The sequence below is a fragment of the Macaca fascicularis genome, chromosome 17 (genome assembly GCF_037993035.2).
Source record: "Macaca fascicularis isolate 582-1 chromosome 17, T2T-MFA8v1.1".
Lineage (NCBI taxonomy): Eukaryota > Metazoa > Chordata > Mammalia > Primates > Cercopithecidae > Macaca > Macaca fascicularis.
In genome coordinates this window covers 88,769,188-88,794,839 of record NC_088391.1, presented here as the reverse complement: position 1 = coordinate 88,794,839, position 25,652 = coordinate 88,769,188, and the positions used below count along the sequence as shown (strand labels likewise).

Below are 25,652 nucleotides of genomic sequence, written 5' to 3'. Positions count from 1 at the left end.
ACATAAATGCAGTAAGGCCCATATGTTTACATAATTATAATGAGAGTACTTGTTTACATAATTATAATGAGAGTACATTTAGAATTTTGTGTCTTTTTAAACTAATCATTTGAAAGGTTATCCTTCATATTTATCCTTTAAAATGGCTTCTTAATAGTCCCCTGAGTTTGGTTTCGCTAAGACAACTAGTTTACTTAACTATTTCCCTCTTGTTGATCACGAGGGTTACCTCCTGTTTTCCCGCTGGCTAATTATTGTCCGCAAAGAGGAGAAATACAGATGCACAGCCCGAGGGAATGTTTTAATATCATGGAAATTATCGATAATGAAGTGTGATGTGCCAGTTAAGTATGTTCGGTCCTTTGAATATGGTTTTAGTTTCTTTCCCAGTATAACCCCTGGAAGTAAGCATCATCTCTATTTTACAGAAGAGGAATCTGATACAAGGCTATGTAACTTGCCCACTATCATACACCCAGTAGGTGATAGAGCAGGATTTCTAGCCAAGGTTGATGACTCCAGAGCTCTGACCAGCCACAGAATGGCTCTACCCATACCATTGTCCATGCGCATAGAATGTTCCCAGCCCCAGCTCCTGGTTCTCCTTGCAGACTCTCCTTGCCCACCCCTCACTCCCTGGCCTCCTTCTTTGCATCACTGTTTCAAATTGCTGTTCCAAGGCTCCATACAACAAATGATTTTCCCACACTGTCCATGGGTTCTCATCTGCTTCATCTCAGGACCTCTCTTCAGAATAATTCAGGGCTCAGGATGGGGGCAGGCCAGGGGTGACCTTTAGCATGGTGGCTTCTGGAATTCCAAGCCAGATGGAGTCAGAGGCCTGGCCTTTCTGGAGAAGAGTTTGGGAACTTAGGCTCATTTCTATCACTTTGGACTCTGGATCAATTTCAGAATTCCAAAAGTCTCATGGGGTTTGGGTGAGCATTAAGCACAAGTGAGCTGAACAAAGCCCAGAGAGAGTGCACTGTCTCTTGCTCTTGGAAGTGCTCTTGCACTTTCAGGACTGAGCATGGGCAGGTGATGCTTCTCCTGGATGCTTGCTGGTAATGCGGAAGCTTGGTTATGCAGCCTACTGCACTGGCATGAGGGAAAGCAGGGTACAGAACTCACCCTAAACTACAATGTTGTTCTCACTCCATGGGGTCAAGGGAACCAAATGAGACAGATGTGAGCACACTTTAAAGTTGCAAAGTGCAATACAAATGTGAGTTTTGATAATGATGACTAGCCTTATTAACCATCTGTCTTGACATTCCAATTCCTTGGTAAGATGTCTTTGGCTTCTTAGTATGTTGTAGCATTTTCATTTCCTCATTCAAGTGAAGCAGGGAGTAGGCGTGAAACTGATGTCAGACTGCCTGGGTTGGAATATGAGCTCCACTATGCAGTAACTGTGTGCTCTGGGCAAGTTATTAATTACTCTGAACTTTGGTTTTTTTTCACCTGTAAAATGAGTACTACGATCTGAATATTTGTGCCTGCACAAAATTCGTAGATTGAAACCTAATCCCCTATGTGGTGATATTAAAAGGTGGGGACTTCAGGAATTGATGAGCTCATGAGGGTTCTGTCCTCCTGAATGGGATTAGTGACCTTATAACACAGGCCTGAAGGAGCTTGTTTCTCTTTTCCATCATGTGAGGACACAGAAAGAAGGTGCCAACTATGAGGCAGAGAGTGAACCCTCATTAGACACTGAATCTGCTGGCGCCTTGATCTTGGACTTCCCAGCCTCCAGAACTATGAGCAATAAATGTCCGTTGTTTATAAATTAGCCAGTCTGTTATTTTGTTGCAGCAACCTGAACTAAGACAATGTGGATTAAGAAGAGTAATATAATCACCTCATAGGGTGATTATGAAAATTAAGTAATATGAATAACACTTAGTGCCTGGCATAGAGGTAGTTTAAAAAAATGTTATTAATTATTTACGTGTGTGTGTGTGTGTGTGTGTGTGTACATGCTCAGGTGGAAACCTTCCAAAAATATTTAAGTATGTGAAAGTCATACTTTAAAAATACAATCTACAGTTATTAATTATAATTTATAAATTAATTCAAATTATAATTTATTAATTACAAATTATAAGTTCTTTGTAATTTGTCCTACTGATCTCGCCAGCTTACTCTTCCACCCATCCTGCACACACAGGCACACATGCCACACACTTCAGCCACAGCTGAACTCCTGAGTTCTCACATGGTGTTATGCCTTTACTTCCTCCCCACCTCCCCTATACTCTCCGGAGAAGCACAGATTCGAGCTGGGGAGTTTCTCCTAGTTTCTGGTTGTTACTGTTTCCAGAGGCTCTGCTGGTTTTCTTCTCCCAGGTTCTGGGGAGCACTCTTGCAGCCTCATTCCTGCTTATGCTGGTTGGTGTTTCCTTCTTGAAACCAAAGAGTTCTGTTACTAGGACCTGCCTCATATGAGTCCTGTAAGGGTCAATGAGGTGACTCATGACCTGTATCTATTATGATGCTTTACACATCCTGAGTGTTTAAACGTCATTATCATTGTGTGCTCCAAGTTGTTGATCAGTAGTGGATCTATGCATGTGAATAAATAAAAAACTTAGTTTGTTTCCTTTTGGAAGGAAACTTCAAGTTGTGGATTGGAAAAGGATTTAGTTAAGAAAACAGAATGGACTTGAGGTGATCTGACTCTGAAGTTCTACAGAGTCACATTTACTTGAGAGTGTGCATGGTGAATAAAAGCTTAACACATTTTCTTTAGGATGTGATGGTTGCCTGAGTAAATTGTGAGGGCCGTGTTTAGTGTATTCTGATGGGAGTGAGAATACTTGGGTTCTAATTCCAGCTCTCACCCTTATTAACTGGATTATCTCAGGCAAGTGGTTAAATTTCTCTGCATCTCTGTTTTCTTATCTGTAAAATGGATATGGTAGCTACCTCCAAGACTGTTGTAAACATAAAATGAATTGGCCAGGTGCAGTTGCTCATGCCTGTAATCCCAGCACTTTGGGAGGCTGAGGCGGGCCGATCACTTGAGGTCAGGAGTTTGAGACCAGCCTGGCCAACATAACGAAACCCTGTATCTACTAAAACTACAAAAATTAGCCAGGTGTGTTGGCACATGCCTGTAATCCCAGTTACTTGGGAGGCTGAGGCAGGAGAATCGCTTGAACCTGGGAGGCAGAGGTTGCGGTGAGCCGAGATTGTGCCACTGCCCTCCAGCCTGGGCAGACTGTAGAGATTCCATCTCAAAAAAAAACAAAGAGAGACTCCATCTCAAAAAAAAAAAAAAAAAAAAAAAGAAGAGAGAAAATGAATTAATACATATGAAGCTCTTAGCATAGTGCCAGGCATGTAGCACTCAGTAAGAGTTATCTCATATTTAATCAGGCATGTAGCACTCAGTATGAGATTAAATCTCATATTTAATCACCTAAGTTTCCTTTATCATCCCAACATTAGAAGGTCAATTATTTTTAGGGGGAAATGATCTTAGTGCTCATACATGCTAGTGTTTGACAAACTTGTTTATTTCTTCTTCCTTTTTAAACAATGAACTCTTTTTTCCTGGTGAAACCTATGTGGAACTGTAGCAGCTGAGGTTGGGGCCACCATGCACCCGTGAACACACAGCATTTCTGGGCCATCTGGAGGCTTCTCTTTCATATCTCTCAAGGAGTAGGGGTAGGAGGCAAATATGTCCACAGTCAGAGGTGATACTACCTAACTGCTAACCCGGACATCTGTGGATCTCTAGGCAAGTGGTGTAAGCACAGATCTGGGCCCAAACCCCTTCATTTTATTCACAGGGAGGCTGAGTTGCCTGAAGAGGCTAACAAGGAAATTTACAACTGGCAGAATTAGAACTTGAACTTAGATTGTCTGGCTTAAGGCCAGTGAACTCTCAGCTAAGCTGATTACCTCTTGCTGCTTCTTTAGCAAGAAGACAACGAGAAGAACATTGGGTTTGGAACCAGGAGAACTGGCTTTGGATCCTGGCTTTGTAATTTACTAGTTTTATAAACCTGAGGACAATTTTTACTCTATCTGCTCAGCCTGAAAACCATGACCTCCCTTTTCTCTACAAACTTCCTCTGCAGTTTGGCTCCACATTACCGCACCCTTTGTCCATAGCAAATGAGTTCTATTATTTTATTATTCTTTGGGAAAAGCTGGATCCTTATTCCAGAAAAGTCCATTCCTGTGTAAAATGCAGGTGTTGGTTTAATTAGAACCAGTTGATAGAATCAGGTTGCCCATAGTAACATCTGTAGCACTTCCTTCTGGATCTTGATTTAATTTTTTTTTATTTTTTATTTTTTATTTTTTTAGAGTAATAGTACTATGGATGCCATGGCCTTAAATGTGGATTTGCAGAATCATAAGTAAATTCTGCTATCTATTGGCTCAATGCTGGTCTTTTATCTCCTTCAAAAGTCATTCTTTGAGGCTGGGGGTGGTGGCTGACGCCTGTAATCCCAGCACTTTGGGAGGCCGAGGCAGGTGGATCACATGAGGCCAAGAGTTCGAGACCAGCTGGCTAACATGGCAAAACTCCATCTCTACTAAAAATACCAAAAAAATAAAAAATGAAAAAATAAAAAAATTAGCCAGGCATGGTGGTGCCTGTCTGTAGTCCCATCTACTTGGGAGGCTGAGACAGGAGAATAGCTTGAACCTGGGAGGCAGAAGTTGCAGTGATCCAAAATTGCACCACTGCACTCCAGCCTGGGTGACAGAGTGAGACTCTGTAAACAAACAAACAAAAAAGTCATTCTTTGAGATGTCTTTCTCATGCACGGGGATTCTTCTCTGATTTGGCCCTGAATAATTTTTCAGCCTTATCTTCCCCATTGCCAAATTCATACATATTGAAACACTTGTCATTCCCCAGATACTCCAAGCTCTCCCTGCCTTGCCTTCAAACATAATATTGTTCCCTTTCCCTGGAATGCCCTCTCCTGTTGGGCTTCCTGCCATCGTCCTTCAGGCCTGAGTTCTAATGTCTCGGTTCCTCTGAGTGGCCTCTCTTGACCCTGCTGGCTGGCTCTCCTCATCTGTGTGCTCATAGATTACAATCTGCTGGTGTTCTCTTGGGGTTGTCAGTTGTCTTATCTGGCTCCTCCACTGTGAGCTCTTTGAGGACAGAAATGTGCACTATTTGTGTCAATACTCCCTCTAGGACTTACAAGAATGCATAGTGTAACATGAATAATCCATAAATATTTGCTGAATGAATAAAGAATGAGTTAATTCTTTCTGACAAGGGAGGAAAAATATTATAAAGATATTATTAGACAGTTGTGGTCAAAACTGGTTTAACCTCTGTTCATTAGAAGTCAAACTGTGGTCTTTAATAAGTGACTGCTGAGATTCAGTAGCTTTAAAATGGATTTCAGTAAGGTGCCTTTGACTGTGAATTTCTAGTTCTTTTGGAATTTACAATCTCCCTGTCTCCTTTTGTTTCTGAAACGGTTTTGAACCAAAGGTAATCTCAAATTCAACCTGGTTGGGTTAACCTACTAGTAATAAACCTACCATTTACTTGTTTTCTTGCTTGTATTTGAACTTATGGCAACGTTACATTTTCTAAGATTTGGAAAAGATATTCCAGAACCTGATGAAGTATAGTTGCTACCACCCTTATTTTAAAAATGTAAATTTAGAAGATATTTGCTCTTTCTTCTCACTTAGAAATGTTCCCATATCAAGTTTCATTAAATAGAGAAAGACATTAAAACTGTAGGGTTTTTCAGTCCTTAAGACTTTAAAAAATGGGTCTTACATGTTAAAAATTAATACTTCTTTGCCGTCATTTCTGGACCAAACCACGTATCACCACCAAGATTGCTGGTCAGGAAGAGTTTGCAAAGGGAGTTTATATAATGAGGTTTCATTGAGCTAACTGCTTCCCCAAAATAGCATCCTTCATTTGGAAGAGCTTGAAGTTCAGATAGCTGTTCTTCCTTTGTTCATTTGTTTTCTAGTGAAGTGAAAGTTGCTGTCACAGATTTATTTTTATTGTGACAGTGGTGGGGGAGCAAAGAAATTTTATCTGCAGTCTTGTGAAAGGAAATTAAATCTTAGGACCCCAAACTCATTAAGCCAAAGGGAAAAGTCAGTCTGGGAACTGGGTCACACAAACCTGCCTCCCCCTTTTGGTTCTTGAATAAGATGGCTAGGAGATAAAAAGCTACACACCTCCCCCATATTGTGCCCTCAAGAAAATTCCTAGCGAGCTGCAAGATCTTTTAAGGTGTTTCTGTGAAGATTTCACCATGGCAATGTACATGGATAGCTTCTCTTTATAGGTGCAGTCACCCCCGGCCCACCAGACACAAATGCATATCTGATTGTTCCCCTGCCCCATTTTGTCTGTCTTGTCTTATGTCAAATGCAGATTCTCTGCATTTTCCCTCTGTCCTATTTGTCTATGTCATCTTACGTAAAAAAAAAAAAAACACAAATTAATCGAGCCAGACAAAGGCATGAATGACTGTTTTTCCCTATACCCATCTTACATGAAAATTGTGTATTTCTCAATATCCTGCCATTTCCCCTTTAAATGTGGAGCCCTCAAAATCATCCTCAGAGAAAGGCATAGACCTGTCTTCTGGGTGTGCATCCTTAACTTTGGCAAATAAGCCTCCTAAAATGATTGAGACTTGTCTCATCATTTTTCTCGATTGACAATCTGTTTCCATTATTCAGATGTATCATTTCCCCTGTATCAACAGTGCCAACTGGGCTGCTTGGAGATATCATGAAATATACTCTAATTTCTTTCTTTTCTTTTCTTTTCTTTTCTTTTCTTTCTTTCTTTCTTTTTTTTTTTTTTTTTTTTTGAGACAGAGTCTCACTCTGTTGACCAGGCTGGAGTGCAGTTGTGTGATCTTGGCTCTCTGCAACCTCTGCCTCTGAGGTTCAAGTGATTCTCCTGCCTCAGCCTCCCAAGTAGCTGGGACTACAGGTGCATGCCACTGTGCCTGGCTAATTTTTGTATTTTTACTAGAGACGGGCTTTCACTATGTTGACCACGCTGGTCTCAAACTCTTGACCTCAGGTGATCCGCCCACCTCGGCCTCCAAAGTACTGGGATTACAGGTGTGAGCCACTGCACCTGGCCTCCAATTTCTAATATTGTGTTTGTGGCTGATGTTGACAGACAATGTCACAAGGTATGATCAAGTCATGTTAAACTATCTTTGTATTGGTCAGCTGTAGCTGCAGAACAACCTCAAGATCTCAATGGCATACCCCAGTAAACATGTATTTCTTGCTTATGAGTTTACAAGTCAGCTGAGAAAGCTTTGTCTCATGTTGAGGGTTGACTGTGGTGGCCCTGCTCCATATAGCTCTCTTCCTCTCCTGGTTCCAGCAGGTTGGCCAAGGCCTGTTCTATAATCTTGGTGGGTAAAAATGTGTTATCTTTCCTCCTGGCTAGGCAGAACCTGCTAGCCCTCCCTAATGACCTGTCCTTCCCTTGGTTCTTGCTGGTACTCTGCGAGCTCTGGGTTTCTGCGTTAGTGTCCACCTGGCCACTGGTGAAGGAGGCCACCCCAAGCCTCTGCTGTTGATTATTTCTCCCTTCAATGTGGCAGGCCCTATGATTCTTTCAATTTAACTGTCTCCTGAGTCTCCCCTGGGGACTATGGGAATGTCTCGGTTCTGCTTATGTTATTGGGAGCCACGAATAGCCTGAGCAAGCAAAATATTAGGGTGCTCATCAGGTGAACCATTGTCTTAGTTATGGCCCTTCAAAGAAACAGAACCAATAGGAGATATCTTTATCTCTACCCCTACTCTATCTGTCTATCTATCTATCTATCTATCTATCTATCTATCTATCTATCTATCTATTTATCTATCTGCCATCCCTTCACCCATCCATCCATCCGTCATCTATTTATCTATCTAAAAAGAGATTTGTTATGAGGAATTGACTCACATGATTGTGGAGGCTGAGAAGTCCCATTATCTGCTGTCTGCAAGTTGGATACCTGGGAAAGCCAATGGTATAATTAAGTCTGACGTCCAAAGGCCTGACAGCTAGGGAAACTGATGGTATAAATCCCAGCTCGAGGGCAGAAGAAGATGAGATGAGATGTCCTAGCTCAAGAAAAGGGGGTGGCAAATGTTGTTTCCTTTCTCTGCCATTTGTTCTATTCAAGTCTTCAAAGAATTGGGTGAGGCTCACTCACATGAAGGAGGGTCATGTACTTTACTGAGTCCACCAGTTCAAATGCTAATCTCATCCAGAAACACTCTCCCAGACACAGCCAAAAATCATATTTCACCTGGGCACCCTGTGGCCCAGTCACGTTGACACATAAAATTCACCATCACAACCGTGTTGTGCTTCCAGATTTACTTTGATGTGTGCTATGGTTAAATGTTAACATCCCCTCCAAAATTCATGTTGAAACACAATCTACATTGTAGTGGTGCAAAGATTGCAAAGAGGTGGGATCTTCTGGGGTGGATTAATGCCCTTATAAATGGGCCTCCAGAGAGAGATCATCCTTTTTGCTCTTCCACCTTCTGATGTGTAAGACCCTCACCAGACAGTGAATGCTGTTGCCTTGATCTTGGACTTCTCAGCCTCTAGGACTGTAAGAAAATACATTTTTGTTCTCTATAAATTACCCAGTCTCAGATATTTTGTTACAGCAGCACAAATAGACTAAGACAATGTGTCTGCACCATAAGCTAACGCAGGACAATGTGTGTGTGTGGGGGGCACTTTTTAGGATTCATAATGAGGAAAACGGGAAACCCTTCTCCCTCCCTGCCTCACAGCATCTCTTTTGGTGTCCCCAACCGGCACACCTAGATGAGCCCTCCCTTGGTTGGGGAGGACTACCATTCCCCCTCTGCCTCAGAGAAAGGTGCTTGGCAACCATGGTCATCATCCATTCTAGGGAAAGGCAACTGGAAACTCCACTTAGGCCTCAATTATACTTCTTTTCTAGTTCAGTTTACCCAGACAGCCTTGTCTTAGTGACATTATTGGGCATTTTCCAACCCATTCATAAATATGGTACTTTGACTATTGGTTCTCTATGGTTTAGATTGAATTATATGAATGCCAACATTCAACATCACTTCTTTTTCACATCAGATGGGTAATGTGCCAACATCGTAACAAGATCTGAGGGAGGCACATCTCACATATGAGCCTGAAAACCCAGTCATCACACTTAGGAGCTACAGGAGGATCTTGACATCATTTTGACTGAAGCATAACAGCATTTCCAGATGGCTCAATCCATATGCTAACTGGTAGAATTCCTAAAGAGAGGGAGGATGAGTCGATGAGTCTGAACCTGCTTCCCTCCCCTTCTCTGCACTGCACTTCACATTCTGAAGGTCTCAGAAAGCACAAGTTCTGGAGGAAAGTGGACCAAGAAAGAGGTTGTCAGAATTGCTGCCATGAGCTGGGCAGTGGCTGTGGAGGGTTTACGCACTGACCAGGGTGCCCAGGCACTGTAAGGCTTCTTCCCGCACTGGGATCTGTGATTCTGAGAGTCTGCTTTCTGCTCTGTGGCATCCAGAAGGGAAAAAAGTTGCAGCTCCAGTTTCACCTGGAGGTTTGACTCCTGCCCCAGGAGGAGTGATGCACTCATGCTTTCCACATTGAAGAGGGCTGCAGACTGTGCTGTGAAATGCATCTGTGTGTGTGTGTGTGTGTGTGCAGACGTGCATGCAGGTGTGTGTGCAGGTGTGTGTGGGTCGGAGGGGTGTGGACAGAGGTGGTGGGCAGGCCTGATGGGAGGGGCTGGAAAAGCAAAAGCCAAATACCTCAGTCCTTAATGGCTGGTCGGTTCGCTCAGGCTTTTGAGGACACGCCGGCCCCGGTGCAGACCCAATTTCAAAGATAGCTCAGGCCAGTCAAGGAGGGAAGGTAGGTCAGGGCACATCTGTATCCCCAAAAGGAGCTGAAATTGTTCTTTTCTCTGCACAAGGATGACGCAGACAGAGAAGCAGAGCAGACACAGCCATTTTCGTAGTACTTTCTCAAATCGTTTTCAGATCTGGGAATTGCAGTTTCTAAAAGTAGTAGTGCCGTGGCTAGCTGCCATCTGATAGAGCCATGGAGGTGTTTTTAGACAGTCTTGAAATGTGTGGCTTTGCAGCTCCCCATGTGACAGCAGGCAGTACAATTCAATTTGGACCAGTTGGGGGAAGGCCAGTTAGACTTTGTGGGAATTCTGAATAGTAGACTATCTTAAAAGAAGTGGCATTATGTTATATTTTATTTTTCAGACGTGTATCTAGGGATTCAAGCTGTTTATGGAGTCGCTATGAGTAGACGGCCTGCTGTCCCTTCTCCCGACCCATCTCAGCCACCCTGCTACTCAAACTGCCTGCTCTCACGCAGGGGGCTGGCTATGCTGACCTTCACCCTTCTCCCCATGCTCTGTTCCCCAGGAAACCAACCTCTGTAGACAGCAGCTACCTGGATTTCTGGCTTCTAGTGGAAGATGGCAGGGTTGGGGGAGGTGAGGGGAGGGAGGGAGCAGAGAGTCATCAGTATTGCTTTCTTGCCCCTCCCTGAAGGGTAGGGTTGGCAGTGGCTGCCTCCTCTTCTGAAGTCCCCAGCTCCACTGATGGCCACCTGTGGATGCAGTTCTTAATGGGGCTTGGAGAACCTGCCTAGCTCACTCCTTCAGGCCTAGAGGTGGTGGTAGATTCCTGCTGTTTCTACCCCAGGGCACTTCATCCCAGCCACTTTGCCCTGAGTCTGCTCAGAGCGTTGTACAGTTTCCTCATCCAACTCTCTTTGGAGCTACCATCTGTTTCCTGCTGAAACCCTGACCAGGGTCCCCAATGACTGCCTAATCCATGATTTATCTGGATATATTTCAGTGCTTATCTTCAGTATCTAACTGTGGACACCTCCCTGTTTATAAGTCCCTTCTCTCTGGGCTCGCCTGTCTTCCTTTCCCCTGCTTGCCACCCACCTCCTTCCAGTTCCTCCTGAGTCTTCCTGATGTCTCCTGGTCTGCCTCAACCTGTGCCTCTTGGCCCCTTTGCCTCTCATTCCTTATTCTCCCCTAGATGATCTTGACCACACCCATGGCTTTGACTGAGCAAAGGGAACTAACCCTCACTGAATGTGTCTATGATTGATTATTGGGGGCTTTATCCCATCATTCATTTGAATGTTGAATACTTAGTGTCTTCCATGTATCAGGACTGTTCTGGGGCTGGGGATATGTTATCTCTTTGACTCTTTACAACAAGATATGCACCATTGTCTCCGTCTCATAGATGAGGCTTCTGAGCTTCAGAGAAGTTAGATACTGTGCCCAAGGCCAGGCTGGGATTGAAGCCCACTTTCCTGCCTCCAAGCTTGGAGCTCCTCCTTCTGTATTGTATCACCAATGGAGCACTTCGTTTACAATGCTGAACTTGAGATGAACTTAGCAGAACTTTTATATATTCTAAAAACAGCCTCGTCTGACTTTGGCAGTTTGAACTGTAGTAGAACAACATTTTTTTTGCTAGCTCATTCATCAGAGACATGTGCCTGACTCTGACTTTGAGCCTCTGTTTGCTCCGTCATTCACTGTGATTCTAAAAATTACCCCTGGCTCCCCAAGTGCTCAATTTTAGACTCCTGGTCTCCTGACAATACAAGATTAATTTAAAACCAGAGCAGCAGGATTTATTCCAGAGATTTCTTTTCATATCAGAAATTTGAAATAGGAATCATTGTTTGCATCTTCTTTCATTCTACAAAAAGAAGATGCAGATGAACCTTTTTCAGGATGTAGGGCCAGAGCTACCCTAAGCCGCAGCCTTGGAAGCTCCATCATCACGATTATTCAACTGTTGTGACCTCATTAAAAGAAACAAAGAAGGGATGCTTAGAGAATGGAGCCACCACCTGGATCAAGCTTGGGCTGTGAAATTCAATTAACTTAGTTTCAAAATCTAGCTGAGCGATCTTGGGCAAGTTACTTAATTTCTCTGAGTCTTGATTTTCTCAGCTGTAATCAGGGAATGATAGAGGTGAGTAAACCAGGTATGCACACTCAGCAGTGCTTGGTGAGTTGGGTGCTAAAATCTTGGCCAGCTACTTTTGGTAGAGACCACAAATGTCACTTTGGTGAAGACTTGAGTTACTACTGGGGTTAAGTTGGAGAGGGAAATCACTTCATTGGCCTCCCACCTCATACGCTTTGGAAAGCAAAGTACTGGGGTGAACCTTCAACAGTTTGTATGAGGAGTTCTATACCTTCTAAGAAAGAAGGGGCTAAGACTCTAACCTCTTGTCCCTAAGATTTGAAGCTCAGAACAGTCTTCAGGAAGGTTCAGGAGGATGCTGAGCAGGGTCAGGGTGAGGAGGGCCCTGAAATAAAACTACCAACAGGGTAGAAAGAAGTGGGCTCTGGAGGTTGTGGTGGTGGGTGCGTTTGGCCTTGAGTGAGTGAAGAGAGAAGAATCAGGTGGCCCTTGTCCCTTGAGAGGCAGTCCCTTTTTCTGCTTGTCCCTACCTAGCCTTCCTGAAGGCAGACTTTGGCCTTGGGGAAGTGGCTCATAGGAATTGCCTAAAAAAAGTCCTTGTATAGCTTAGAGTGAAATCTTTTTGATATGGACAGGAGACAGGGAAATACTGGGCAGAAAAGGGCAGTTCCCTGGCATAGTCCCCACCCCCAAGCCTGGAAACCTGTGGCACTAAATGGGAACAGGCATTCCTGTTTTTGCACCCAAATGTTGCATTTTTGGCCCATGACACATCCCTATCCTGTACCCAGATAAACCCCAAACCCCAGGCTCCACAAGCAGATGAGCAGACAGACAGATGGACAGAAGAGCAGAGGAGCAGAAGAGTGGCGCGCCAGAGAAGGAGAGAAGAGGAGGAACATCTGAATGTCGAGAGGATTTTGGCTTGGGACGGTCAGTGAGGAGATTGGCCATGGGACAGCTGAACTCCAGGGGAAGATCATCTTCCCACTCCATCCCCTTTCCAGCCCTCATCCATCCCACTGAGTGCCACCTCCGTCACCCAATAAAATCCTTGCATTCACCATCCTTCGAGTTCATGTGTGACCTGATTCTTCCTGGACACCAGACAAGAACCTGGGTACGTGTGTGGATACCTGGGTACCAAGTGGACACTGAGCTGGTTAACACTTAAGCTATCTGCAGATGGCAGAGCTAAAAGAGCACTGTAGCACGCCCACTGGGGCTTCAAGAGTCACAGGTACACATCCCTAGATGCCACTGTGTGGTTGGAACTCAAAAGTGCTCATCTTGGCTCCTGCAGCTGCCCACTTGCATGCTCCCCATCCTGTAAGGGGTTTGAGCAGTGGTGGAGGCAGAACAGACAAGCCACACTCCTGTGGTACATCCTGCAAGGGCGTCAGGGAACTCTCCCATTTCATTTTGACTGAGTTTTGGTGTAAGGAGACCGAAGCAGGCAGGACAGCCTGAAAATCTCCTCCTGCCATGGGTGAGTGGACAGATTCGTCCTGGATATAAGGGAATCAGACGGGCAGGGGCTGGACCTTCTGCTGGTCAGCATAATTGGGCTCATGGCATCATAGCGTGGGAAAGTACCAGACTTTCAGTTACCAGTCACATATATAAAGCATTAAGCACAGTGCTTGGCACATAGTAGCCTATCAGGAAATGGCAGGCAGCTATGAGTAATGTTATGTTATTAAATGTCAACAAAAAGAGTCAAACTCTGTAAAATATTTGAAGAGATATATTCTGAACCAAATATGAGTGACCAATGGCCTGTGACACAGCCCTCAGGAGATCCTGAGAACATGTGCCCAAGGAGGCTGGGCTACAACTCACTTTTATATATTTTGGGGAGACATAAGGCATCAATCAATACATGTAAGATGTACATTGGTTCATCTAGAAAGGTGGGACAAATGGAAGTGGGAAGGGTCGAGGCTTCCAGATTTTAGGCAGATTCAAAGATTTTCTGATTGGCAATTGGTTGAAGGAGTTATTATCTAAAGACCCAGAATCAACAGAAAGAAATACCTGGGTTATGATAAGGGTTTGTGGAGACTGAGGTTTTATCACCCAGATGAAGCCTCCAGGTAGAGCAGGCTTCAGAGAGAATAGAGTGTAAATATTTATCAGACTTAAAGAGTCTGTTCTGTTAGTAATCCCAAAAGGGAGGGTATCATGAGGTGTGTCCAACTTCCCCTTCCCATCATGGCCTGAACTAGTTTTCCAGGTTAATTTTGGAATGACCTTGGCCGAGAGGAGAGGTCCATTCAGATGGTTGGGGGGTTTAGAATTTTATTTTTGGTTTACATAAGAGAGATCTTGATGAGAAGAATGAACCACTCAGCTGAGGGAATAGGGGAGCAGGATGAGACACTGTTACACCCCATCGCCTTTGCCAGGTGTCAAGCCCCAGTTGCTGGCACCTTGGGCAGAGTGGGAATGGTCTGTGGGAGGAAGCCCAGAATTGTTCCTATACTTTTGCCTATAGGAGGTGTCACCCCCCGCTTTGTTGCCCAGAAGCACAGTTGAGAGAGGCTAAGCATTGCCCAAGTCCTCAAAGTGTGAGCTTTAGAGCCTTCGAATCTTGGAAGGATCCCAGAAGCCATCCACCTGCGGTTGCCAAACATTTTAAAGCAGTAAAGTCCCCTTCACTTTTTTCTTCAATAAAGTTTAGATGATATCCTGATGTATAAAACAAAGTCACATTTTTCTAATAAGGTATATTTGCAAGTGGAAATGTATTTTGTTGACTTGTGTTAGCATCAGTCAGTGAGAACAGTAAAACTATTTTGAAAAATCCAAAAACTCGTAATCGAAACTATGGAAGCTGGTTTCAATCTCCCATCAGATCTGGCAGGCATAAAATTCAAATCAAAGTGCAAATGGAATCCAAGAAGGCCCCCGAAGACACTCAGCATTCCGTAAATCTAGCTCATTGTATTAGTCATGGTTGCAGCAGGAAACAGTTTGCATTCTCAAGCTCAGGGACTTTAAGGAGGGTCTAAACTAACTAAGCCATCCACGAAGGCAGGAATAGGGAACCACACAGGATGGTATAATAACCCAGGGCTAGTTGTTACCCTCCTGGGCTAAGGGCCCTGGCAAGGGACCCATTACCAGAAGCTGAAAGGGGAGGACTGCGTAGACAGGGCTGCTTCGAGAGAGCAAGGAACTTCAGGAGAGGGACATTGCTACTCCCAGGAGATCCTGCAGGAAAAGAGCAGGGGGCAGATGAATACCCCACCCTCACTCTTGGGATTCCCTCCTTATCTCTTCCTGGGACTCCCCGATGGCAGACTGGAAGCCAGAGGGCAAAAGAGCCCTGTGATGTCATTCCTACAGGTCAGCCTCTGAGGACAGAAAATAGGTTGCGAAAGATGGAGAGTGAAGCTAGAGGAGCCAGGGCACTGCTCCACCCTGCAAATACACCCCTTCCCCTGTTTTAAAGAGAGCAAGAATGAAGGCTCAGAGAGTTCAGATGACTTTCCCAGAGTGACAAGTTTAGAAGCAATGGTAGGAAGCAATGGTAGGAAGCCAAGTGATCTCAGCTCAGCCCTCTTTCCACTGTGCTTTTTCATCACCGTGAGCTGAGGACTACTGTAGATATGGAAATGGTAATGTCATCCCTTGCACTCTTGGATCAGAGTTAAGGGGGTAGGCTTAGCCTAGTCCAGTAATTTCCTTTATTAGGGTCAACTATGGTCCACTGTTGCTGTGTAGCCCAGTGACTTTGCAAGTCTAAAGAGAAAGCATAGCTATTTAGGGGACTAACACATCAAGAAGCTCTTTGGCTTTCTGTCCCACACTCGCAGGTCAAACACTTTCTCAGAAAGGGCAGGAAGAATGTCAGCTAAATGTAAGGGATTGTATGGATCATGGGTGCTAATTCCGACCTAGAAATATCCAAGAGGATCCATGTCTGTAAAGGCTGAACAGCTGCAGAGAATTCCTGGATTGCTGGTGACATTTGTGCTGTATTCAACATGCTCCCCAAAGATTCTGCCCTTTGCCTGCTTCTTACAGAACTTTGGCTTAAAAGGATCTCTTCTAAAAGGACACTCCTATTAAGGTGGTGGATCATAACTGGTACCTAATGCTCTTGCTATGGTTTGGGGAAATTAGTGGCAAGGATCCTTGCCTCCCTGAACTCAAAGTCATTTGCAGTTTGAAGCAGCTTTTGGATGGCTTGTGTGAGAGTCATATGACTCCTTGAACTTGGAAACAGCAGACATGCAAGTTTTGTGGTGAGGAGAAGCTGTATACTTATGGATGGTTTAGGACATAAGAGCCAACTCACAAAGAAAACACATGAGCTAGAGTCTTTGTAAGACCTAAGCATCCTGGGTGTTCTTTTGCCACAGGTAACCACCACGTGGCTACTTCCCAACAGCTCCCTCTAACTTTGTGAGGATGCATTCTCATCTAGCCGGCCAGTGGTGTACCCCTTCTCCATGGTTGGTGCCTCCCTGTATCGCTGGTTGCCTCCTTGAGCGCATCGATGTCCTGCCTGCCTTTTCAAAAGCTATTTACCTAGTCATGGTTGACATAAACTCCGTGCATTTTTCTTTCAAAAACTGTGAGGAGGACACTTGGGTAACCTTGGTATCCCAGGCAACTATGGGGTCATTCTGACCTGTTCTCCTTCTCCTCTCTTCTAGAGCAGGAGCTCAGTTTCCTTTTCCTAGTTTTTCAGATGAAATAGCACCAATCTGTAGCTTGGGCAAGGCTGGTTCTCTCTTGTTCAGTTCTGCAGTCAGTAGGGTCAATACCATTCACTTATAGTGAGTGGTTCTAATAGGACTATGCCCTCCAGGGGCCTTGTTTTAACCTAGAAAATGATGTGACTTCCCTATTGTCTAGGATCAGTATGTAGTACTACAGTCAACCATTTACACTTAAGTGGACTTGACCACCAAACTATTCTCTATAGAAAACTTTTTTTTTTTTTTTTTTTTTTGAGATATAGTCTCACTTTGTTGCCCAGGCAGTGATGTGATCTCGGCTCACTGCAACCTCTTCCTCAGGTGATCTGCCCGCCTTGGCCTCCCAAGGTACTGGGATTACAGGCGTGAGCCATCGCACCTGGCCAATGTTTTGGTTTTGAAAGACCTTCTTACATATAGGCATCACTTAAAAGTTATTCCCACAGGATGACCATCGCAGTACAGCATCATTGCAACGCTTCAGTCCCACCCAAGATCTAGCCTATAATAAATTCGCACAGGGCAATGTTAAAACAGAAGGCCAAGCAGTGTCTCATAGTCTCAGCAGGAATATCAGATAGGAGTGTCAGAGTGTTGCGCATGTCACTATAGCTGAAGTAGGCAATTTGGTCTTGTTTACATATGCCAGGGAAGGCAAAGGGTGGCCAAGTCTGGGTCTTTGCTGTAAAATATACATACATCCTTTCACTTGATTTAAAAATCATGAAAAAACTTTTTTTTTTTTTGAGACAGAGTCTTCCTCTGTTGCCCAGGCTGGAGTGCAGTGGCACGATCTTGGCTCACTGCAATCTCTGCCTCTCGGGTTCAAGCGATTCTCATGCCTCAGCCTCCCGAGTAGGTGGGACCATAGGTGCACGCCACCATGCCCAGCTAATTTTTGTATTTTTAGTAGAGACAGGGTTTCACCATGTTGGCCAGGATGTTCTCGATCTCTTGACCTCATGATCTGCCCGCCTCAGCCTCCCAAAGTGCTGGGATTACAGGCATGAGCCACTGTGTCTGGCCAAAACTCTTAATAATACAGTTTATACTGAGTATTTCTCATTGACTCATTAATCACTCTTCCTTGCTATCTGCAACACCTAAAACCTTATTTAATTCTGATGAACAAATATACATAACACTCTATACTATAATTACATCTGTATTTTAAATATTTTAATTCTTTTTTTTGGCTAAGACCTTTTAGTGAATGTCTTATTTTCACTTAAAGTATGCACTTTCTTTCCCAGCTTTTCCAAATTAGCAAATGTTAAATAGTGCATTGTTAATAGAAGGTTTGGCCTATCTATTCAGCTGTGCTATAATTTTGTGAACAGGGCTAGGATTTAGGAATAGATTTTTAATTGTTTGGTATACAGTAATAGTTAAGTAATAATTTTTCCACAAAAGGCAGATTTCCTGGCTAATGAGCGACTTTTCTAACCTAGCTTACTTTGAAAAAATACACATTTATTTTAGAAGAGTTTTACATTTACAGAAAAATTACAAATATAGTACAGAGTTCCTATATATCCTACTCCAAGCTTCCTCCATAATTAACATCTTACATTCGTATGGCACATCTGTCGCAATTAGCGAAGCAATATCTATATATCGTTATTAACTAAAATTCATACTTTATTCGTATTTCCTTCATCTTTACCTAATGTTCTTTTTCTGTTCCACGGTCTCACCCAGAATACCATATTACTTTTAGTCATCATATCCTCTTAGGCTCTTCTTGGCTGTGACAGTTTCTCAGATTTTCCTTTTGAAATGGCCTCATTGTCTGGAGTAGCACCCGAGGTTCATCGTCTCATGTCCATGGAGAAGGAGGGCACCGACACACAAAGAGTGAGGTTGAGAGCAGAGGTTTAATAAGCGAAAGAAATCGCTCTCTGCTGCTGAGTGGGGTCCTGGAAAATGGGTTGCTGGATCTGTGGTGAAATGCAGGGGGTTTTATAGATGAGCCGGTAAGGAGGAAGACTGGTTAGACCAGGTGTGCCATCTGCATAGGACGTGAATATCTGGTAGCCTCCACTCTAATCTTTTATTACGCAGGTAGGTTCTCTGCCTGAGCTGCGCCATTTTTTTTTTAATTACTGTATACATGGTAACAAACAAATGGAAGATGGAGCCTCCATGTTGGACCCTCCTGGCTCCCAGGTAGCTGTTTTCTACTGGCACAGCTGCTGGCATTCTCCTGTGAATGCTGGCATCCAGCTTGCTTATTTATGTTTGCTGCTCGATTTTTCAGGCTGCTGTTTGTTACGAAAAAAATAATTTCTTGGGCTGCTTTTTGTTAGAAGGGAAGCTCTGCCGAGGACTCTTTTGCCCTACTATCTGCCTAAATAATTTCTTTCTACCTCCTGTATCACTTGTTTTTGTTGATCTTGACAATTTTGAGAAGCACTGGTCAGGTATTTTGTAGAATTGGGATTCTGGGCAGAATGTGTACGTGTATTATTGGAATTCTGCACGGGAGACTTGTCTCTTCTTCCCATTTATTTATTTATTCAGTCACTTATTTATACCATTATAGACTTGTGGATACTTATTTTGTGTTTTGTGTTATAATCTAATACTACTTAATATTGTTGCTCAAATCGTTCTATCTTTAGGCACAGAGAACTCTTTCACCTAGCTCCTGTATACCTTTGATACGTCCACATCCTTGTGGAGTTTTAACATTTTTCTGTACTTTTTTGAGCACTTTCTTGATTTCAGGCACTATAAGATGCTCCAGTTGAGACAGCCAAGTATAAAGGAGACCCCGGAGAATCTCCAACTGGCCTGAGCACTGGAAGAATGGGGTGGAGCCAGGGAAGTTTGCTCTGTTTGCAGCGGGGAGGAGCCTGGCCCCTCCTGTTCCTATGTGGTAACCTGGGATTCAGTGGGTGAGGTGGAGAGTCAGCCTGTTAGCAGGACTTCATCTCACTTTGCTGTGTTGTTCTAACTTTTTCCTTGTCACCCAATAAATTACATTCTCCCTCACCCTTCAAAGTGTCTGCGAGCCTATTCTTTCCTGATCTTGTGACAAGAACCCGGTTTTTCCTCCAACACAGTCCTATCTTGTATATTTCCTGCTCTAGTCTGAGATTCAGCCATTTCTGCAAGGACCCTTGGTTCCTTTTATTGGAGAATGGCATTAGAGACAAAAGATCTGGGTATTAGGTGTGCTTGTGGCTGCAGGTGTGTCATTACTTCTTGGCTGTCTTAGCTGACGGAGCAAAGAGATATGTGAAAGGAAAATAAATCTTGGGACTCCCAGATCACTAAGCCAAAGGAAAAAGTCAAGCGGGGAACTGCGTCAGGCAAACCTGCCTCCTGTTTTATTCTGTTGAATTTCACCCTGGCAATGTAAGTTGATAGCTCATCTTTACAAGCATGGGACAAAGGACAGAGCTCAAAGTCATCCCTCTGCTCACCAAATGCCTATCTGATTGCTTCTTCGGCCCTATTGTTTATTTTGCCATAGGTAAAAATGCAGATTCACAGAGCCAGATCTCTACCTTGCCCCCGACCTGTAAATTTTGTATTTGGTGAAAGGCTGATCAAAAGCTCAAAAGAATGCAACCCTTTGTCTCCTATATACCTACACCTTTAAAAATTTCTTCCTCTTTCTCCACTATCTGCCCTTTTCCCTTTAAATATTACAGCCTTCAAAATTATCTTTGGAGAAAATCACAGACCCAGTCTCCCGGATGCGTGTCCTTATCCGTGGCAAAATAAACTTCTAAACTGATTGAGACATGTCTCAGATATTTTTTGGTTTACAGATATATATGTGTATATACACGCCATGTATTTATAGACATTCAAACTGCCATTGCAAAATTCTGAGAAAATTATGACAAGTGTAAGAGATTTGACCTAACCAACTCCATCTTGCTTCTAACCTCCGAGCTGCCCTTGTTCATTCCCGGGCATAGGCTGAACTAACTTTGGGAGGAACTTTAGTTTATAGTTTAAGTTTGAAACAAAGACAGTAACAGCCCTTTTCAGAACAAACCCGCTTCCTACCTGAGGACTAGACTGGCTTTGCAGGACTAACAAATTAGCCACAAGATTAGAAATTATGCTTTAGGAGTCATGTAGCTAGAGGCTAAGACATTCTGACCCTCCCCAAATTGCTCCTGGGGATAACATCACTATTCTAAAACCTAAGATCAGTGCTTGAGATATTTTGCAGACCCTGCACTTGACGGATAGGCTGACGCCACCCAGATGGATAAACTGACTCATCCGGTCTTGTGGCCCCCACTCAGGAACTGACTCAGTGAGAGAGGACGGCTTCGACCCAACCAATCAGCAGTCCCAACGCACTGCCCCCTACCCACCAAATTGTCCTTAAAAACCCCCGTCTCTGAGTTTTTTGGGAGACTGATTTGCGTTACAATAAAACTCCAGTCTCCTGTACAGCCAGCACTGCATGAATTAAACTCTTTCTATATTTCAATTCTCCTGTCTTGATAAATTGGCTCTGTCTAGGCAGTGGGCAAGGAGAACCCATCAGGCGGTTACAAATTTAGAAATATTTCTATATATAATAATCTCTACCTATATTAAGGTAATTATGAGTTCATACTGATGTCTTTAGCTCTAACCCATTACCACATGAATCATTCTGGCCACGTCCCCTTGCTTATCTGTAAACTGCTGCTTCAATAGTGAGAATTCTGGCTTCCACCATCTGCCATCCATTTCTTTCTCTTTTTTAGAGAGAGGGTCATTCTCTGTTGTCCAGGCTGAAGTGCAGTGGTGTGATTATAGTTCACTGTAACCTCCAACTCCTGGGCTCAAACAATCCTCCTGCCTCAGCCTCTTGAGTAGCTAGGTCTACAGGTGTGTGCCACCGTGTCTGGCTAGGTTTAAAATGTTTTGCAGAGACGAAATCTCATTATGTTGCCCAGGCTGGTCTTGAACTCCTGGCCTCAAGCAATTATCCCAACTCGGCCTCCCAAAGCTCTGGGCTTATAGATGTGAGCCACTGTGTCTGGCCTGTCATCCATTTTCTTCATTGTTCAATTCCAGAATACAGGTATAGTGGTTTCACAATTGTTTACCTGTACCCCCATGTAAATCTACATTATCAACCAAAGTACAGTCTTATATACAGTTCCATTTGCCTTTAATCTCATAGACTGGTCATTTCCAAAGTTACTTAGGTCAGTACCTGATGTGGTTTGGATCTATGTCCCCATGTCACTCTCATGTTAAATTGTAATCCCCAATGTTGGAGGTGAGGCTTGGTGGGAGGTGATTGAAACATGGGGGCGGGTTCTCATGCATGGTTTAATACCATCCTCCTTGGTGCTGTTTTCATGATAGTGAGTGAGTTCTTGGGAGATCTGGTTGCTTAAAAGTATATGGCACTTTCCCCCAAACTTTGTCCTGTGCCAGCCATGTGAAGTGTCTTGCTTCCCCTTTGCCTTCCACCATGACTGTAAGTTCTCTGAGGCCGCCCCAGAAGCAGAAGCTGCTACGCTTCCTGAGCAGCCTGCAGAACCATGAGCCAATTAAACCTCTTTTCTTCATAAATTACCCAGTCTTGGGTATTTCTTTGTAGCAGTGTGAGAATGAACTAATACACATCCTTTCCCTCTACCTCTTCAGTTGTGTTGTTTCCTACATATGTAATAGAGTTACATTGGTTTGTTACATTGTGCATTCCATCCTGGGATTCCCCTATATGATTTTTTAAAAAATTGCTTACATTAAGGTTAATTCCTTGTGTTGTAAAGTTCTATGAATTTTGACAAATATATAGTGTTATGTATCCACCATTGCAGTATTATATAGAATAGTTTTACTGCACTAAAATACTCACTCCCACACACTTCACCTATTCAACTTTTCTTTCTCCCCAGTCTGCGGGCAACCATACATTTGTTTACTGTCTTTATAGTTTTGCATTTTCCAGAATTTCATATAAGTGTAATCACATGGTATCCAGCCTTTTCAGGGTGCCATCTTTTACTTAGCAAAATGTACTTAAGATTCATCTATTTCTTGGCACGTTTTGATAGTGCATTTCTTCTTAATCACTGAGTAGTATTCTGTTGCATGGATACCACAGTTTGTCTATTCATCTATTGAAGGACGGCTTGGTTGCTCCCAGTTTTTGGCAATTACAAATAAAGCTGCTATAAACATTCATGTGCAAGTTTTTGTGTGAACATAAACTTTCAAATTAGTTAGGTAAACACTTAAGGAGTTCAATGATGGATCAAATTTTAAGACTCTGTTTAACTTTGTAAGGAGCTGCCAAACTGTCTTTCAAAGTGTCTGTACCATTTTGTGTTCCCATCAGAAATGAATGAGGGTTTCTGTTGCTCCATGTCTTCACCAGAAGTTGGTATTGCCAGTGTTTTAAATTTTAGCCCTTCTAATTGATGTATTATGCCTAGCTGGCCTTAACAAATTCTGGAATATATAATAGCTCTCTTAACTGATCTGCACTTAATGGTCTTGACTTCCACTCAAGGGACTCATAGATGAAACAATGTTCTTGACTCTTCCTTTAAAACACAGATGGCTGCTCCATGTGCTGTTCCCTCGTGAGATGATGCTGAGTTATCTCTGGTTTGCCGGTGCTGCTAAGCCCCCATCAGTAGAAATGATATGCTTACCAAGAATCAGTTTTGTTTTTGTATGTTTAGGCCAGACATATTTGTTATTGTAATTATGCAAGTGAAATATTAATGAACCTATAAAATATAAAGGTGAAATGAGAGATATTTTTAGCTGTAAAAATGTAATGGTCTTCATTTCATCTGGCTCTTTTCCACTTAATTCAGATGATTGTATGCTTTAGTTGCAAAAAGCTCTGGGTATACATTTCAGGTATATCAATAAGGATAATATCCACGTCACTCTATTTTTCATCTTCCCAAGAGTATTTGTTGCAACCGATGCTTTTTCTTTTTTTTTTCCAAAATCCTTGGGGAAGATTTAATGCAGTATAAGTATAGTGTGCTAATGCATATTGATTTACACCTTTGACACCACTCACAGAGTAGAAGCTAAAACCACCTTTGTTTTAAGAACTGGTTTACAAATGTTATAGTAACTAAATATGGCCTGAGAAGGACTCTGTACTTCTATATCTGAGTCCTTGTTGATGAACTGTAACCTAGCTTAATAGGCAGACAAGGCTGGGTGCGGTGGCTCACACCTATAATCTCAGCACTTTGGGAGGCCTGTGTGGGGTGGGGGGGGGTGGATCATGAGGTCAGGAGTTCGAGACCAGCCTGGCCAATGTGGTGAAATCCCCGCCTCTATTAAAAATACAAAAATTAGCTGGGTGTGGTGGCAGGTGCCTGTAATCCCAGCTACTCAGGAGGCTGAGGCAGAATTGCTTGAACCCGAGAGGTGGAGGTTGCAGTGAGCTGAGATTGTGCCACTGCACTCTAGCCTGGCAACAGAGCGAGACTCTATCTCAAAAAAAAAAAAAAAAAAATTTTTTTCCAGCCAGGCGTGGTGGCTTATTCCTGTAATCCCAGTACTTTGGGAGGCTAAAGCAGGCAGATTACCTGAGGTCAGGAGTTTGAGACCAGCCTGGCTAACATAGTGAAGCTCCATGTCTACTAAAAATTCAAGAAATTAGCTGGGTGTGGTGGTGGGCGCCTGTAATCCTAGCTTTTTTGAGACCGAGTTTCGCTCTTGTTGCACAGGCTAGCGTGCAATGGCGCCATCTTGGCTCAGTGCAACCTTTGCCTCCTGTGTTCAAGCGATTCTCTTACCTCAGCCTCCCAGGTAGCTGGGATTACAGGCATGCACCACTATGCCTGCCTAATTTTTGTATTTTTAGTAGAGATGAGATTTCACCATGTTGGTCAGGTTGGTAGTTTTAGTAGAGATGGGGTTTCACCATGTTGATCAGGCTGGTCTCAAACTCCTGATCTCAGGGGATTCATCTGCCATGGCCTCCCAAAGTGCTGGGATTACAGGCATGAGCCGCTGTTCTCAGTCCTGTCCTGTTTTCTCTTTTCTATCTCAAACATTTTTATCTTCAGTGAAAGTTTTATTGAAGCATAAAATACATTAAAAGGTACAAAAATTAGAGGCATTCAGTCTGATGAATATTCACAAACGGAAATCCCTGTTTAACCAGCACTCAGACCCAGGAACAATAAAGCCACAGCACCTCCGAAGCCTCCTTAGGCCCCCTTTGTGTCACTGTCTACCTCTCATCAAGGGTAGACACTATCTTGACTTCTTTCACCATAGATTAGTGTGACCCGCTTTTCAAATGTATAAAAATGAAGCCGTACTCTATTTCTCTTTCACCCAAGATAATGTTAGTGAAATTCATCCATGCTGTATGTGTTGTAATTTATTCATTCTTATTGCAGTACAGTATTCCATAGTATGCATTCCACCTAGAACTTTCATTAGAAGCATGTTGGACCTTCTCTCCTATCCTCCATATCGCCTAACTTCTCTTTCATATTTTCTGTCTTTTAATTCTCTGTGCTTCATGTTGTGTAAATTCCTCAGCTCTTTCTTCATGTTCACTGAGTCTCTACTCAGCTACCTCAGATTTGTGGCTTAATCCATCAACTGAATTTTTTTATTTCAATGACAATCTTTTTTCATAAATTTAAAAGTTCTATTTGATCCCCTTAAAATATACTTGCTCTTTTTTTCAGAATGTTTATCTATGTGTTTAATTTTTTAAATTCTATTTTTAAAATTAATCTTAAACATATTTATTTATACTCAGATGGCTCTGTTAAATGAAACTTTAGAGGATCTAATCTTGATATTTGTTGTATATGCAGGCTTTTATTCTTGGTGCATTTTTTTTTCTTGTGAATTTTATAACCTTGAATTGACAGCTGATTTTCCAGTGGGATTTTACATCTGGGACTGCAGTGTGGTCTTGGGGAACATGCTCTTTGGAAAGGTTTTATGTATACTTCTTCCTGGAGCCTCAGAGGTATCACAAGACTGGGGCTAGCTTTT

The 25,652-nt window shown here is 43.1% G+C and overlaps 1 long non-coding RNA gene and 1 other non-coding gene across 2 annotated transcripts in view; one reads left to right on the top strand and one right to left on the bottom strand.

Annotated features, from left to right (window-relative positions):
* Positions 1-13,035, top strand: part of LOC141408898 (uncharacterized) — a 37,744-nt gene extending 24,709 nt beyond the window's left edge. The window contains exon 2 of the long non-coding RNA XR_012426469.1: positions 12,759-13,035. This is a non-coding gene — a long non-coding RNA (uncharacterized lncRNA). The remainder of the gene's footprint in view (positions 1-12,758) is intronic.
* Positions 9,110-9,213, bottom strand: LOC123569908 (small nucleolar RNA U13). The gene has a single exon (XR_006693791.1). It is a non-coding gene; the product is annotated as a small nucleolar RNA U13 (small nucleolar RNA).
* Positions 13,036-25,652: the final 12,617 nt, after the last annotated feature.